Consider the following 18,358-nt stretch of genomic DNA (forward strand, 5'->3'; position numbering starts at 1 on the left):
ACTCCAACCATTTCATCTATGAGTTCGACGTGAAAAAGAGCGAGCAATATTTCAACATGTTTGTTCTGCTTCATCCCAATTTTTCATTGGTTCTACTTTTTTATCGACACAATCTTATTTCTCTCCACCAGACAAACGTTATCTACACAATTCTATTTCTCTCCACCAGACAAACGTTGCTATCCCTTCCATGTCTTTTAGCTCGGTCCACTCCTTCGCTCAAGCTCTTTGCCATCGCTCTATGTCTGACCACATAGTTTCACTTTAACATGATAAGCTGCCGCTTATGATGCTACGACAAAAATATACCCGCACGATTGCTAGGGACAAGTGTATAGGAGGGTCTGGCAACAACTTTGCTTTTTCGCCCAGTGTTGTCATTACTTAAGCACTTTTGCGATCCCAATTTCTAGAATCCTTAATTACTACCATCAGAAAGGGAATGTGACCACAACTCTCCTTTTTTCAATCTTATTTTCAGTTTTCATTTCCAGAATATCAGGGTAGAATTCGGACACTATATAAGGAAGCCTAATTCGACTACACTTCGCTTGGCTTCACCCCAAGCCACACACCATTCTCCGATAGAAGGTCGGTTTATATTAAGATTTTTCATACAAATTTAGAGAAAGAACTTTGAATATTAAATCGAAGGAGTGACACTACCAAGGTTATAGATATACATAGGAGGGGAGAAGGAGAGGCATGTGTACGTTCTGAAAAGACACCAGATACTTGGATAACAAACGTGTACGAAGGCCAATACGATGTTGCATCATACATTCGTGGGCAGCATAAGTAAGAAAATAAAAACCTTTATTTTGCATAACCATGTATCAAAATCCAAGCGCAACAAAGGCAAATGTCATATCTCTTACATCTTGATCGAATAAGCTTCTTGCAAGAACAACTGTAATAAGGACCAAAAAGGAATCAACTAAAAGTAGAATATATAACAATGGAGCAATGACCAAACTTGAAAGGTTACACTGTTGTCCCGTGGAGAAGCCTTTGCCAAACAAAGCAAAACACTCGAACAATTTTGTTAAAGATAAACGGAATTGTATACAATTATATACAAAATCCAATCAAGACGAGCTGTAACTCCATGTTCCAGAACAACATATATAAGGAATATATAAAGTAGCTAATTATATGATGCAAGTAAACCAAAATATTTTTAGTTAGTATGACAATAACAAAAGCTTGTCCGGTTGTTATTTTTGACTGATTTTGCATATCACTACTCTTATGCTTATGTTTCTTCACATCATATATCACATTGGTTATATTCAATAGTCAGGTCTGCTAGCTAGCTGGTGGTTTTCATGATTTAAGGTGTGTGATTTATGTGCAAAACTGTGGAGAATTATCCTTACAGTAACAAAACACTATTATGCTCACTAAGTTTAAAATAATTTATTCTGTAGATGTGATATATCCAGGTTAATTTTATCTGCAAACCTCGAAAATAACATTCTGATTTGCACATTAACACTTGTCATGATGAAGAAGAAAAAAACCTTTGATGACCATGCCACATGAATTGCATAATTCCTCCATTCAATGTTTTCTCATTCCAAAACATAAATTTTTTGTTGTATACATGTACCAGTAGAATAACATGTCTAGCATGAATTATCCTATTAATAATGTCAGATTTGATAAATCTGGAAGACTATGAAACTTTTGTTCTAGCTAGTTGATCATTAAGCACCAAGTTTAGCACGAGGCGACTGGTACCTACCAAAACAAAGTATTAAACTGCAGAGAAAGGCAATCCTGGCATATCCACGTGAGTTTAGATGATGTACTCCATCTGTAAAGAAATATAAGAGCATTTACATCAATAAAGTTGTGATCCAAATGCTCTTACATTTCTTTACATAGGGAATATATCTTAGTGTGGAAACTTTAACCCCTTTGGTTAATACTGTGTGTCTGAATTAATGTGAGAAGCACACATGGTCCTGAATCTGGAAATAAAACATGGAGACCTATCATCATAAATTTCTTAAAAGAAAATTGATTGTAACAGTATTTTTATACACGCCAAATACCATGCCCTGCCATTCTTTAAGAATCGTTTTATATACTGGAAAACTGTATCTGATGCAAACATGAATATTTTGGGGTGGGGTCAACCTATTTTGCTACAATGAAATTATCCAAACTTACAATGCCTTTTCCCTACATCATTTAATGGAATAAAACATAGTGTGACACATGTTCACTCGCACCAGGCATTGCAAATGGTAAAAAAGTTGAACCGGACAAATATGTGTATAAAGTAGTGGTTGAGACAAGCCGCACCTGCTATTGGAGAAGAAACAAAATCATGGCTCACACTGCAAAAGATTGCCTCATAGTACAAAAGCTCTTCGTGCTTGATTTTCACCCACTGGGTTATGCCCTTGTAACATGATTCTGCATAAGCAGTACCAGCGGTACAATTCGTTAGAAAAAAGATTTTGAATGGCAAAAGTGCAGCTCGGAATTTCTAACTACAGGAAATCTCCATCCCAAAGTAAATAGAAAGGTATACTATGTTTTCCTTTTTACTCTTGATTCGACGCTTAGTGTGCATGCTTGCATCAAGAGGGCAAATCGTTGTGGGTGCGTAGGCAGAAGTTGTGTATATAATTATAATGCAAGCCAATTACTTTATGAGATATATAGCAACCCACTGTGTCTTCAGCTCTTCACAGTAACACAAGATTTCAATTCCATTTAATCTACATAATAGGACAACTCAAGTTTTGTGCAATTTGCATAATCACAATAAAAACTAGACCTGGGTGTTTTTTCTGAAGCAGTGTCTTGGCAATCTTAGGATCAGCACAACCTATACATGAACTTCTGTGCTATAAGTATTCAGTGCTATAGGTAAAGAGACAAACATCAAACCATAAGCCATGTATGCCGCCTGCCACTTGCCAGATCTCCACCAGCGACCTCCTCCGGCTACCTGCTCCTTGCACGGTCCCGCCACCTCCCGCCGTCCGCTGCCACCAGCCGATCTCCTGCTGTCTATTGCGCCACCAGCCGGTGTCCCACTCATTCGTTGCTACTCGCTGGCCCTTGCCATGGGAGAGGAGAACCTGGGGGCGTGGTGCAACAGTAAGGGAAATGCAAAGGCACAAACAATGTGAGGTAGTTTGAATAAAAACATGCAATTAAATAGCATAAAACTACTAGTTTACTAGCTAGGGTTCCAAAAAATTACCACATTTTATTTTTTCTCAGAAAACTACCAAACGCGCAGTCGCCTGTTTAAAAAAAACCAAAACCTCAATGACTAGCATTTTAACCGTTTTCCTGACTTGCTGGACCCACCAGTCAGGCCACATGGCGACGCGCGCTCACGGCGCAGCCGTTGATGGCCTTTAGCCTGACCGGTCTGGTCGGGCCGCAGTCCGTCTCACTCTCCCCCTCCTCTCCCCCGCAGTGACCTAGGTGGGCGATGGCGGCGCTGCAGCCAAATGCCATCGGTGGCGAGCTATTGAGCCAAGGTGTCACTGGCCAGGAGGGCGGTGGACATTCAGAGGTTGAGAAATGGTTAGGCAGCTCGAGCTTCCTAGCGTAGAGATTGCCACAGCCACCACCGCCCGATGCTCAGGTAGATACAGCGAGCTTAGATCCGGCAGTCTGTGCGGCTAGGGCAGTGGCGAAGTGCATCCACGTAGATCCAGATGGCGGCCACAGGTGGGCGTCGTCGTTTGGTGGAGTGAGGTAAGAAATTTCAAAACCATTCACACTTTTAGTTCAAATTTAAAAATTAGGGTTAGAAGATGATAGTTTTTGTTAGGAAACAAGTACTTTTAATTAGGGTTAGAAGATAGCGCAGTATTGCGAATGAGCAGTGTAATTGTTTATTGTTGGCATGCTACTGCATTTTTTTGGTTACGTCATTGTAATTAGTACCTTTTTAGTAATGTTCAGTGCATTTGGTCATTGTCTTAAGTTTCAGTTACTTGAAAAATTATTGTTTGTCAATTTGATCTCCTACAGCTTAGATGATGAGATTTGGGACATGAGGCTACATTTTCAAGGAACATATAATATGGAGAGAAAGTATTCAGTTTCTTCAGATATCTTAGCTAACCATATCAGCATTGGTTGAGTTGGAGGGGTATGGAATGGATGCTTTTCTGACTTATGTAAAGGAAGAGGGAAAGGGCTTGGAGGGGGTGGAGGTCCTGGATAGTGAGGAGGCATTAGAGCAAATGCTTGACTTATTTGTTGATAAGAAGCTCATCAACATCACTGTCAGAAAAGCTACTGATCCAAGCCCAGCAGATGTTAATATGGATCACATCTTGCTTGAGGAACAAATCCCCATTAGTCATATTGGTGAGCCTGTTGTTTACAGTGTTTCACAAGAAGGTGTTCTCTACCCTGCCTCTAATGCTAGTTTGCCAGCTGTAACCCTTGGTGAGCCCTACCTAAACAAACATCAAAGCTGCAATTTGAACAAGGGGAAAACAATTGTGGAAGAAGAAGATATACAAGAAGAAGCAGATGAAGATGTACCAGAAGAAGAAGATGAAGTTGAAGAGGATATGGATAAATCCTCTCCAGATTTTGAGTTCTATAGGGGTGATTACAGAGGGCACAAAATTTCTTACAAAGCTTGGTGCGGGGGTGAAGATGAGGCTGGCATAGATACTGCAGAGCACTTTTGTGGAGCTAACTTAGAACCTTCTGAGTTTTGGCAGGAAGAACAAATTGTTTCTGAAGATGAGCAAGCATAGGATCCTGCTGCTCTAACTACAAAAGGAGCAAAAAAGCTTAAGCCAGTTAGTAAACCTGGCCCAACTAGCAAGTCTCACAGTGAGCCCGAGCACATCAAGTTTGAAGATCATGTCCCTGAAGCTGACAAGTAATGTTTTCCAGGTGATTTTGGTATAAGTGATGAAGAAGATGTTCCAAGGCTGCCATTTGGAAGGAAGAGTAGGAAGAAGCAGAAGAAGGAGAGGAGATGGTATGATCCATCCAGGCCTAATGCACATGAGAAGTTCTCAATGCATTTATACTTTGAAAATGTAGTTGAGTTCAGAGAAGCACTTAGAAATTTTTCATGTTAGGACTCTTAGGAATTCCGAGTATCACAGAAATGAACCAACTAGGGTTATTGCTTGGTGCTCTGAGAGAAAACATGGTTGTGAGTTTACATAGTTGCCTCTAGGATAGCTCATGAGGCAACTTTCAGTATCAAGAAGTGTGACACTCCAAAATTTTAATTTGGTTTTCACCAAAAAACTTTGTTGGATTTTAAAAGAGGGCATTTAAAATTTCTTTTCCAGAAATCCTTCCTCTTAAAAACTTCCTTTCCTTTGGCAAGGATTTTCTTTTCCCTTTCAAATTTGGTATTGAACTTTTGGAAGCTTTTCCTTCTGGTTGTTACCCTCTCTAACTTATTTATTTTCTTTAAAAAAAAAGAAACCCTAGGAGTTTTGGGACTTCTTTCTTTTTGAAACCACCCATGGTTTTACCATGTCTCCTATAGTAAATCTTCTCAAAACCCCTCCCTCCACCTTTGAGCAATTTAAATCCTCTGTCTCAACAAGTCCAAACAAGTTTTGGATTTTATTTCAATTATTTTATCTCCCAAAACATTTCTGCCAATTATTTTGAGCCTAAGTGTTTTTCAAAGCAAGTACCACTTTGCCTTTGAGTTTTTATCCCAAACCAACTTCCCTGGATTGTCTTTAGTACCCACAACCTAGAACCATCTTGATCCACTCTTCTTCTTTTCAAATATTTCAAATTTCACTCACTGCAAGTTTGGACCAGATTTCACAAATTTGATGAAATTCATATCCACACTTCTCCAAAAATTCCACCAAAAATCATGCAGCCTACTGGAGCAATGAGTAGCCACTCCACCAAATTTCAGCTCAAGGAAAAATCCCTAGATGCCAAAAGCATTCTGTCGAACACCTGAGCTGCACTGTTCTTTGCATTTTCAGTAAAGTTCAGTAAAATTCAGTTTTACCGTGTCGTTTTCTTCAGAGTTCAGTCACAAGCTCACAATGCGCTTGGCTCGATGCTCGCAGCCCCTCCCTCTTGTCCGGAGCTTCACACGCGTGCATGGAGCCTTCCTGGCGTCGGTGGCGCGCTGGCCCGCCCTCGTCGGCGTCTTCTGCGGCGTCGGGACCTCCCGTGGCGGCCGACAGAAGGCACACCACGGCAGAACGCCGTTCAGCGCCGCCCAAAGCCCCCTGGCTCTCCGCGTGGCCTCATGCATGCCAGCGCACGCCCGTGGCACCATCACCGTGGCCCAGCAAGCACGGAACGTGCTCCCTGCCGCCGACGGGCCGCGCCTACCCCATTCCGTCGAGCTCGACCCAAACACCCAAACCCCGGCCAGTTTAGCACCTAAACGAACCCATTGAACCCCCACGACGGCGCTCGACCCCTAATCCTCCCCGACTAATGCCCTGCGCCGCCGTAAGCTTCGCCGGAGAACCCCGTTCTCGGCCACCGCCTCGAATCGCCTATAAAAAGGAACCCAAGCTCGCCCTCGAGCACGCACCTTCACTGCACCTCCCCAGGACCCTGCCAAGCCACCAGAAGGACCTCGAGGAGGTCTCCTTCCCCAACTCCGGCCGCCTTGCTCCGCCTCGGCCTCTAGCTTGATTCACTCCGGTGAGGCCATCTCCGGCGCCCAAACCTCGTCCGTAGCCCTCTCTCACACCCAGTACTCTAACCCCCTCATCAATTTGGCCTTTGCAGTCCTCTCCGACGAGCTCCATCCACGCCCGAACCACCGTCCGCCGGAGTTGAGACCGCCGTCGACGTGGTGCTCCCCGGCGACCAACACCACCACCCACCGTTGCGGAAGGACACGGTGAGCACGTTGGTAACCTCCGATCCCCTTACCTCGCCGTGGATCACCGCCGGCGACCACCGCAGCCCTCGGGCGCCGACGAGCCTCGTCCCTCCCATTTGAAAGTTTAAACATGACAAGTGGGACCCGCTGTCAGCCTCTCTGTCCTTTCTAAACGAAGCGTTTTCTGAAAACACCTTCTGCCAAATGCGCTTTCCCTTTGGGCTGGCGTAGTTTCTGCCGAAGCGTTTTCTGTTTTTATAAACTAGCCCCTGGAAACTTTCTGTTTCATTACAGATGAGTCCCTGGATTAAAACCCTTATAACTTTTTAACAGAAAGGAATTTTTGAGTGATTCTTTTTCTGTCCTCTTCAGAATTTTGTCTAGTTTTTTACCATATTTATTTCAAAAATATTTGGTATAACTTTCTGTGCACCTCTTGGTATTTACGATAGCGCATGTATTTCTTTATACCGTAGATACCGAAGGAGGTAACGGAGCCGCGAACTTCACCGAGCTAGGCTCCGACTACTCCGAACTAGGCAAGCATGTTTGAACTTTTGATATGATGAGTGTCTTGGCATGTTTTGCATTTAGTTAGTTTCATGGCATGTTGATGAGCACACCGATGAACGTTATTTTATGCAATGTTGAGGTAAGTGAGTTCGATGATCCATAAGTGGATGGATGTGAGTATGCATGGCCATGTGTTGGCATGAGGATGGGTAAGATGGCAGTGTTGTAGCATGCCAGGCTTATGCCAGACTATGTGACTTCAATGTCAACTCGTATCATTCCAGTTCTTTCCATTCTTCCTTCCCTGTACTACCACAAGTTTTCCGCAAGGGATATGGCTTAGTAAGTTGTAAACCGCTTCCCTGGTACACACCAAAAAGGAGAGGCCGTGATGATGGTTCCATGGCCCTGGATTAAAGCCAGTCATCCGGTCAGGGGGCATGGGTGTTTCCGGTTGGGACCGAGAGGGGGGCACCCCTTAGAGCGCGCGTATATAAATTTGATCGCATGCTATTCGAGATTGTGATCTCCCCGTCTCAAAAGTTTTTCTTGGACGATGTCTAGGGTGAGTCCTGGCATCGAGAGGTAGGATGGGTGTGTACTGGTTAGCTGTGTTTTCTTCCGAAAAACCGTAAACAAAACTAGTCCCTCGTGACTACGGAAATCCGTTGGCTGTGGGAAATTTTTTTGTACAAACTCTGCAGAGTCATACAATTCCTTTGAATCATCTATTCCATGTCCCGATTCGTACTATCTTGTCCTAACAGTGTCAGTTTGATGGCAGAGACTTCGGTGAATACCATGAGTGCTAAGCCCGGCTAAAATGTTATTCCTGTGGATGGACTAACCTGTTTATTATCATGAATTGAATATTTATTATGAGTATTATTTACTTGCGAATGAAGCCCTTTCTGTGATGTCGCCCCGACGTCCGACTGTGGCACTTCTTTTAAAGCCCTTTCTGTGATGTCGCCCCGACGTCCGACTGTGGCATTTCTTTTAAAGCCCTTTCTGTGATGTCGCCCCGACGTCCGACTGTGGCATTTCTTTTAAAGCCCTTTCTGCGATGTCGCTCAGACGTCCGGCTGTGGCATTTCTTTTAAAGCCCTTTCTGTGACGTCGCCCCGACGTCCGACTATGGCATTTCTTTTAAAGCCCTTTCTGTGATGTCGCCCCGATGTCCGACTGTGGCATTTCTTTTAAAGCCCTTTCTGTGATGTCGCCCAGATGTCCGACTGTGGCATTTCTTTTAAAGCCCTTTATGTGGTGTCGCTAAGACGCCCGACTGTGGCACCTTTTCTTTTATCTGTTCACCTTTCGAGGCGTCGCTTCAGACACCCGATCGGTTTTCATTTATGTTTTGTTGGGATTTCAGGCGGACTACCGCCGTTTCCCTTTTACTTATTTCGTCATGCTAATTTTTGAATGTCCAGTTGGTGAATTAATCATGACGCATTCATGCATGCATTTGTTATATCTTACGTCCGAACTGTCTTGCGAGTACTTTCAAAGTACTCACTGGCTTGTTGATTTGGCCAGATGCTGATGAAGGCGATCTCATGGATGAAAAGTTCGATAGCGAGTCCGACGCCTAGAGGAATCCCAGTCAGTCTCGTGCGACCCTGGATTTGGTCACTGTATTATATCCGCTTCCGCAACCCGAATAAATTTATCGAGCTTCACCTTGACGCTCGATGAGATGCCAGTTTGAGAGTCGTGTTATCACACTCCCCACTGTGTTATTCCACCATCACTTTATCCTCGAGTCAGTAGTATGCCACCACACCATTGTGTTATATCCGCCATTATGTATAATTATTGGCGCGCTTGTAATAATTTGTTGAGCAGCCCTAGCTCAACCCTGTAATATATCCTATGCTACTGGCTTATTGTATCAAGAATTTGTCTACCAGTGAGGAGGATTGCTCTCATACTGGACTCAAAAGATTGGTTTCTCAATAAATATTTTTATTGGAAAACTGGTCATGACAAGCTTGGTACCAGAGCCAGGCTGACTGTAGGAAGCCACTAGGTGCGATCGCTAATTGGTTATTAGCATGATAGAGCTAATTTATATTTCTGCAATTGTAGTCATTTTCTGACAGTCAGCATAAATTTATGATTTGACCATGCATGATTTTTTTGACTACTTTCGTAGATGGCTGACAACAGCTGCGAGTCTCAGACCTTCGCCAACGTGCCTGATGGGTTCGTCAAGCTTCTCTCCTTCATCGTTCAGGTCGCGATGGGGCCATTTGTGCGCCCAGTCTTCACACTCTTCCAGCACAAGGTCAACGACAGTCTGACCATGCACCAGGTCACGGTGCAGTTCAGGGGAGGCCGTGGTGAGTTACGCCGCTTCCGGTTCATGGGAAGAGCCATGCCTACGAAGAGGCATGCTATGCAGATGGCAGCCCGTGAGGCGATAGCTCGCCTCAGGGATGTCCTTCCCGCGATGAAGACTCGTCGCTACCGCTATCTTCCATGCCATGTGCCTTACACCTGTCACTACGCATTCTCCTGCCCTAGAGGAGAACGAGATGAGGCTTTTGAGATGCTTATTGAGTATCTTCGGGCTCTGGAGGCAGCCTTCGACAACCTGGTGGACGACTTCGTAGCTGCCCGCATGGACTCAGTCCATGGCTGTGCCGCCAACAGGAGGGAGCTCCTGCCCGCCGCACCGCCACTGACTTTTGTCTCGTCATCAGCATCTTATGCACCTACTCGTCACCTGCCTCCCACCGAAGAGTTCAACCAGGCCATTGCGCCCACTCCAGCGCGCACTGCACCACCCGTTTGTGCCTACTCCTATTCGTGTTGCTCCGCCCCTGGCACCCGCTCCATCTACCCGACACAGCTCTTCACGTCTGGAGCCTATTAGTGAGGAGGAGGTCGAGTCCCCAGCCTCACTGCGCCTCACCCTTGGCAGGGCCAAGGAGATCGTCAACATTTCCGACTGAGTGCGCTTGCCCGTCATGCGATGTACCGCTTTGTAAGATATGTACATAGGTTGTGAGGAGTAGCCTGTTTGCGCATCATGTAGGAACTGGAGAAGTGCACTAGCCTAAATAACATGTCAGGATTATGTACGCATATCCTAAGTGATATATTGTATAATTACCGCCCGCGTGTAAGATATGTAATGAGCAGTCCTTCTCCGTGCGCAATTCGATTTGTTTTCTTAAGTGATCTTGGTCATTTAAATTATTTGCCATCCTTGTGCAATTTTGGATTTGTTTTTGCGACCATCTTCGCTTTTCTTATGAGTTTTACAAAATATATCCCCAGAGTGAAAAATGTCTCGTCCTTGGACTCGCTCCATGCCTACTCCGCCAGAGGAAGATTATGACACTCAACCAGGCAACAATTTCACACAAGGGTAGTCGAGTCAACAGAACAGTGAAACGACACTTTCCCAAATGTGCCGCCTTTATGAACAGAGTCAGCAACAACATCGTGAAATGATGAACCAAGTCATCAACATGGGGAATCACCATGGACAGTATCAGCAGCAATCCAAGTTATCTGAGCTTCAGAAGACACGTCCCCAAACATTTTCTCACACTGACAAACCTCTTGAAGACGAGGACTGGCTTCGAGATATGGAGAGGAAATTAATTATTGCAAAATGTTCAGACCCCGAAAAGGTATTGTATGCTCCGCACTATCTCACAGGAGCAGCCGCATCGTGGTGGGAGAATTTTCTGCACATGCATCCCAACGAAAATGACATAACCTGGGATGATTTCAAGGAAGGTTTCCATGGTGCACACATTCCTAAGAGTATTATGAAAATCAAGAAGAGAGAGTTCGATGACCTCAAACAAAGGAACATGACAGTGTCAGATTACAACAGTCAATTTACTCTATTGTCCCTCTACGCCAATGAAGAGCGTATGACTGAAAGCAAGAAGATGGAGAAATTCCTTGACGGTCTAGCACCCGCGCTTAAATGCCAACTGGTCGTGCACACTTTTCCTGATTTTAAAACACTGGTGGACAAAGCCATCACTCTAGAAAATGAGAGATGCAGCCTGGAAGATATCCGCAAGCGAAAAAGGGACCAAACTAACCATGCTCGCAATCACCGAAGCAGGACAGATTTTCAAAAGGGTGGGACACACAAATCCTCATCCAATGTCTCACGCCCAATCAAGAATTTTCATGCAAGGGACAAGGAATTCACCTATCGCCCCGGCGTTACTTGTTACACTTGTGGAGAAGAAGGGCACTATGCCAAACAGTGCCCCAAGCCAAGGAACTCAACCCCAAAGCCGAACAACGGCGGCAATAATTCAGCGCCCAAGCGAAACAATTTCAATCCCAACAATAACCACATGAAGGGTCATCTGAACCACGTAACCAAAGAGGAGGCACAAAATGCTCCGGATATCGTACTCGGTACGTTTCCTGTCAACACAATACCTGCAACGGTTTTGTTTGATTCTGGAGCTTCTCACTCATTCATTTCGAAAAGTTTTGCTTTGCAAAATAATTTTTCGATGTTTCCCTTGGAAAAATCCATGATCATCAAGTCCCCTGGGATTCAGCAAGTTACTCAGAGTTACTGTCAGAATGTGGACATTGAGTTCGAAGGATTGGAGTTTCACGCAAATCTTATTGTGTTGGAAAATAAAGGACTGGATGTCATCCTAGGGATGGACTGGCTAACCACCAACAAGGGTTTTATCGACTGTTTCAACAGGACCGTAATTCTCACACACCACCAAGGGAAGACAATAAGAGTGTCAGCCAAGGAGGGAAAGATACCCCGGCAACCGAGATTGAATAAGGTGGACGTTTCTGAGCTAAACAAGGTTCCAGTAGTGTGTGAATTTCCAGACGTATTCCCTGAAGAGCTACCAGGCATGCCACCAGACTGAGAGATAGAATTCAGCATTGAGCTCGCACCAGGAACCACCCCCATATACAAGAAACCGTACCGGCACCATCCGAATTAGTTGAGTTGAAGAAACAAATAAAGGAATTGCTAGACAAAGGATACATTCGAGCCAGCTCCTCACCTTGGGGATCACCAATTTTATTTGCCAAAAAGAAGGATGGAACACTAAGATTGTGCATAGAATATCGAGCACTTAACATGGTCACAGTCAAAAACAAATACCCGATGCCAAGGATAAACGATTTGTTTGATCAACTCGCTCAGGCCAAGGTATTCTCAAAAATTGACTTAAGGTCAGGATACCATCAATTGAAGGTACGAACGGAAGATATCCCCAAAACATCCTTCACCTCCAGATATGGACTGTACGAGTTCATAGTGATGCCATTTGGATTAACTAACGCCCCAGCATATTTTGTTCACCTCATGAACAAAGTATTTATGAAGTTTATGGACAAGTTTGTCGTGGTATTCATCGACGATATTCTGATATACTCCAAAACACCAGAAGAGCACGCGGAACATCTCAGGATTGTGCTAGGAGAACTCAGGAAACATCAATTGTATGCCAAGTTCAGCAAGTGCGAATTTTGGCTAAGACAAGTAGGCTTTCTAGGTCACGTGCTGACCCAAGACGGTATCGCAGTGGACCCAGAGAAAGTCAAGGCCATACTTGGCTGGAAGTCACCAGCCAGCGTAACAGACATACGGAGTTTCTTGGGAATGGCAGGATATTACCGCAGATTTATTGAAGGATTCTCCACCATAGCCAAGCCTATGACGCAGTTGCTCAAGAAGAACAAGAAGTTTGAATGGACAGAAGCCTGCGAAAAAAGTTTCCAAGAGTTAAAACAGAAATTAACCACAGCACCGGTATTAATTGTGCCAGACATACACAAAAACTTTGAGGTGTATTGTGACGCATCCCGAAAAGGTCTCGGGTGCGTGTTGATGCAAGAAGGCAAGGTTGTCGCATACGCTTCACGACAACTCCGCAAGCATGAGGAAAATTATCCCACTCATGACTTAGAAATGGCAGCAGTTATTCATGCACTCAAGGAATGGAGGCATTTCTTACTTGGGAATCGATGTGAAATATATACAGATCACAAAAGTCTCAAATATATTTTCACGCAGCCAGAACTAAATTTACGGCAACGACGCTGGTTGGAATTGGTAAAGGATTATGATGTTGGTATCCATTACCATCCAGGAAAAGCAAATGTAGTGGCCGATGCTATTAGTCGGAACCCCAGCTCCCACGAAAACAATCTGCACAGCTTGAGGCCCGAATTCCAACAAGAATTTGCCAAGCTCAACTTGATAATGGTAGCAGAAGGCACCATATCAAACTTGGAAATACAACCCGACCTTGTGGGGAAAATTAAAGGAGCTCAGCCCGGTCACACCAGCATCGAAGGCATCAAAAGAAAGTTGAGTATGGGCAAGGCCTCGGAATTCGTCATAGACAATGAAGGAATATTATGGTACGGAGAAAGGCTCTGCGTGCCAAACATAGAAGACCTTAAACAGCAAATTTTAGCTGAAGACCACACCGCCCCGTACTCGATCCACCCTGGAGGAACCAAAATGTATAAAGATATTCAGGAAAGATTTTGGTGGCATGGTATGAAGAGGGACATAGCCACCTTCATTGCATGTTGTGACTCATGTCAACGCATAAAAGCTGAGCATCAGAGACCAGCCGGACTACTGCAACCGAACAAAATACCTGAGTGGAAATGGGATGAAATAGGGATGGATTTCATTGTCGGACTACCTCGGTCACGACACGGGAATGATGCCATATGGGTCATCACTGACAGGTTAACCAAAGTGGCACATTTTATTCCAATAAAGACGACCCACACCACTCAGAGGCTTGCCAGGATTTATCTTTCCCGCATAGTTTGTCTGCACGGTGTCCCGAAGACTATAATATCCGACAAAGCCACTCAGTTCGTCTCAAGATTTTGGGAGCATTTACAACAGGCTCTGGGAACCCAACTAGCCTTCAGTACCGCATACCACCCACAGACTGATGGACAAACAAAACGCGTAAACCAGGTTTTAGAAGACATGCTGAGAGCATTTGTCCTCACATATGGAACCAGTTGGGAAGAAAGCCTGCCATACGCCGAGTTCGCGTACAACAATAGCTACCAGGCCAGCCTACAAATGGCACCATTTGAGGCTTTATACGGACGAAGATGTCGTACCCCGTTAAATTGGTCAGAGACCGGAGACAGTCGCATCTTCGGACCAGACATGCTCAGAGAAGCCGAGGAAAAGGTCAAGCTAATCAGAGACCGACTTAAGACCGCTCAAAGTCGACAGAAGAGTTATTATGATCAGAAACATCGTAGGGTCAGCTTCGAACCCGGTGAGTTCGTATACCTGAGAGTATCCCCTATGAGAGGATTGCAACGATTCAAGATTAAAGGGAAGCTAGCACCAAGATTCATCGGACCTTTCTGTATAAGGGCACGAAGAGGCACGGTAGCCTACCAGCTAGACTTACCCGAGGAATTATCCGATGTCCACAACGTGTTCCATGTCTCGCAATTGAGGAAGTGCGTAAGCAACCCAGAGAAACAAGTATCCCATGAAAACATTGACGTGCAGCCAGACCTCACTTATCGGGAACGTCCCGTAAGAATATTAGAGGAGTCTGAAAGGAGGACCCGACAAAAGACCATCAAGTTTTTCAAAGTCCAGTGGAGCAATCACACCGACAGTGAAGCAACTTGGGAAAGAGAGGATTTTCTTCGGACAGAGCATCTACACTTATTTAAGGATCAGCTGAAATCTCGGGGACGAGATTTTTCCTAAGGGGGTAGGTGTTGTGACACTCCAAAATTTTAATTTGGTTTTCATCAAAAACTTTGTTGGATTTTAAAAGAGGGCATTTAAAATTTCTTTTCCAGAAATCCTTCCTCTTAAAAACTTCCTTTCCTTTGGCAAGCATTTTCTTTTCCCTTTCAAATTTGGTGTTGAATTTTTGGAAGCTTTTCCTTCTGGTTGTTACCCTCTCAAAATTATTTTTTTTTTAAAAGAAACCCTAGGAGTTTTGGGACTTCTTTCTTTCTGAAACCACCCATGGTTTTACCATGTCTCCTATAGTAAATCTTCTCAAAACCCCTCCCTCCACCTTTGAGCAATTTAAATCCTCTGTCTCAACAAGTCCAAACAAGTTTTGGATTTTATTTCAATTATTTTATCTCCCAAAACATTTCTGCCAATTATTTTGAGCCTAAGTGTTTTTCAAAGCAAGTACCACTTTGCCTTTGAGTTTTTATCCCAAACCAACTTCCCTGGATTGTCTTTAGTACCCACAACCTAGAACCATCTTGATCCACTCTTCTTCTTTTCAAATATTTCAAATTTCACTCACTGCAAGTTTGGACCAGATTTCACAAATTTGATGAAATTCATATCCACACTTCTCCAAAAATTCCACCAAAAATCATGCAGCCTACTGGAGCAATGAGTAGCCACTCCACCAAATTTCAGCTCAAGGAAAAATCCCTAGATGCCAAAAGCATTCTGTCGAACACCTGAGCTGCACTGTTCTTTGCATTTTCAGTAAAGTTCAGTAAAATTCAGTTTTACCGTGTCGTTTTCTTCAGAGTTCAGTCACAAGCTCACAGTGCGCTTGGCTCGATGCTCGCAGCCCCTCCCTCTTGTCCGGAGCTTCACACGCGTGCGTGGAGCCTTCCTGGCGTCGGTGGCGCGCTGGCCCGCCCTCGCCGGCGTCTTCTGCGGCGTCGGGACCTCCCGTGGCGGCCGACAGAAGGCACACCACGGCAGAACGCCGTTCAGCGCCGCCCAAAGCCCCCTGGCTCTCCGCGTGGCCTCATGCATGCCAGCGCATGCCCGTGGCACCATCACCGTGGCCCGGCAAGCACGAAACGTGCTCCCTGCCGCCGACGGGCCGTGCCACCCCCGTTCCGTCGAGCTCGACCCAAACACCCAAACCCCGGCCAGTTTAGCACCTAAACGGACCCATTGAACCCCCACGACAGCGCTCGACCCCTAATCCTCCCCGACCAATGCCCTGCGCCGCCGTAAGCTTCGCCGGAGAACCCTGTTCTCGGCCACCGCCTCGAATCGCCTATAAAAAGGAACCCGAGCTCGCCCTCGAGCACGCACCTTCACTGCACCTCCCCAGGACCCTGCCAAGCCACCAGGAGGACCTCGAGGAGGTCTCCTTCCCCAACTCCGGCCGCCTTGCTCCGCCTCGGCCTCCAGCTTGATTCACTCCGGTGAGGCCATCTCCGGCGCCCAAACCTCGTCCGTAGCCCTCTCTCACACCCAGTACTCTAACCCCCTCATCAATTTGGCCTTTGCAGTCCTCTCCGACGAGCTCCATCCACGCCCGAACCACCATCCGCCGGAGTTGAGACCGCCGTCGACGTGGTGCTCCCCGGCGACCAACACCACCACCCACCGTTGCGGAAGGACACGGTGAGCACGTTGGTAACCTCCGATCCCCTTACCTCGCCGTGGATCGCCGCCGGCGACCACCGCAGCCCTCGGGCACCGACGAGCCTCGTCCCTCCCATTTGAAAGTTTAAACATGACAAGTGGGACCCACTATCAGCCTCTCTGTCCTTTCTAAACGAAGCGTTTTCTGAAAACGCCTTCTGCCAAATGCGCTTTCCCTTTGGGCTGGCGTAGTTTCTGCCGAAGCGTTTTCTGTTTTTATAAACTAGCCCATGGAAACTTTCTGTTTCATTACAGATGAGTCCCTGGATTAAAAGCCTTATAATTTTTTAACAGAAAGGAATTTTTGAGTGATTCTTTTTCTGTCCTCTTCAGAATTTTGTCTAGTTTCTTATCATATTTATTTGAAAAATATTTGGTATAACTTTATGTGCACCTCTTGGTATTTACGATAGCGCATGTATTTCTTTATACCGTAGATACCGAAGGAGGTAACGGAGCCGCGAACTTCACCGAGCTAGGCTCCGACTACTCCGAACCAGGCAAGCATGTTTGAACTTTTGATATGATGAGTGTCTTGGCATGTTTTGCATTTAGTTAGTTTCATGGCATGTTGATGAGCATACCGATGAACGTTATTTTATGCAATGTTGAGGTAAGTGAGTTCGATGATCCATAAGTGGATGGATGTGAGTATGCATGGCCATGTGTTGGCATGAGGATGGGTAAGATGGCAGTGTTGTAGCATGCCAGGCTTATGCCAGACTATGTGACTTCAATGTCAACTCGTATCATTCCAGTTCTTTCCATTCTTCCTTCCCTGTACTACCACAAGTTTTCCGCAAGGGATATGGCTTAGTAAGTTGTAAACCGCTTCCCTGGTACACACCAAAAAGGAGAGGCCGTGATGATGGTTCCATGGCCCTGGATTAAAGCCAGTCATCTGGTCAGGGGGCATGGGTGTTTCCGGTTGGGACCGAGAGGGGGGCACCCCTTAGAGCATGCGTATATAAATTTGATCCCATGCTATTCGAGATTGTGATCTCCCCGTCTCAAAAGTTTTTCTTGGACGATGTATAGGGTGAGTCCTGGCATCGAGAGGTAGGATGGGTGTGTACTGGTTAGCTGTGTTTTCTTCTGACAAACCGTAAACGGAACTAGTCCCTCGTGACTACGGAAATCCGTTGGCTGTGGGAAAGATTTTTGTACAAACTCTGCAGAGTCATACAATTCCTTTGAATCATCTATTCCATGTCCCGATTCGTACTATCTTGTCCTAACAGTGTCAGTTTGATGGCAGAGACTTCGGTGAATACCATGAGTGCTAAGCCCGGCTAAAATGTTATTCCTGTGGATGGACTAACCTATTTATTATCATGAATTGAATATTTATTATGAGTATTATTTACTTGCGAATGAAGCCCTTTTTGTGATGTCACCCCGACGTCCGACTGTGACACTTCTTTTAAAGCCCTTTCTGTGATGTCGCCCCGACGTCCAACTGTGGCATTTCTTTTAAAGCCCTTTCTGTGATGTCGCCCCGACGTCCGACTGTGGCATTTCTTTTAAAGCCCTTTCTGCGATGTCGCTCAGACGTCCGACTGTGGCATTTCTTTTAAAGCCCTTTCTGTGATGTCGCCTTGACGTCCGACTGTGGCATT

The sequence above is a fragment of the Triticum dicoccoides genome, chromosome 7B (genome assembly GCF_002162155.2).
Source record: "Triticum dicoccoides isolate Atlit2015 ecotype Zavitan chromosome 7B, WEW_v2.0, whole genome shotgun sequence".
Lineage (NCBI taxonomy): Eukaryota > Viridiplantae > Streptophyta > Magnoliopsida > Poales > Poaceae > Triticum > Triticum dicoccoides.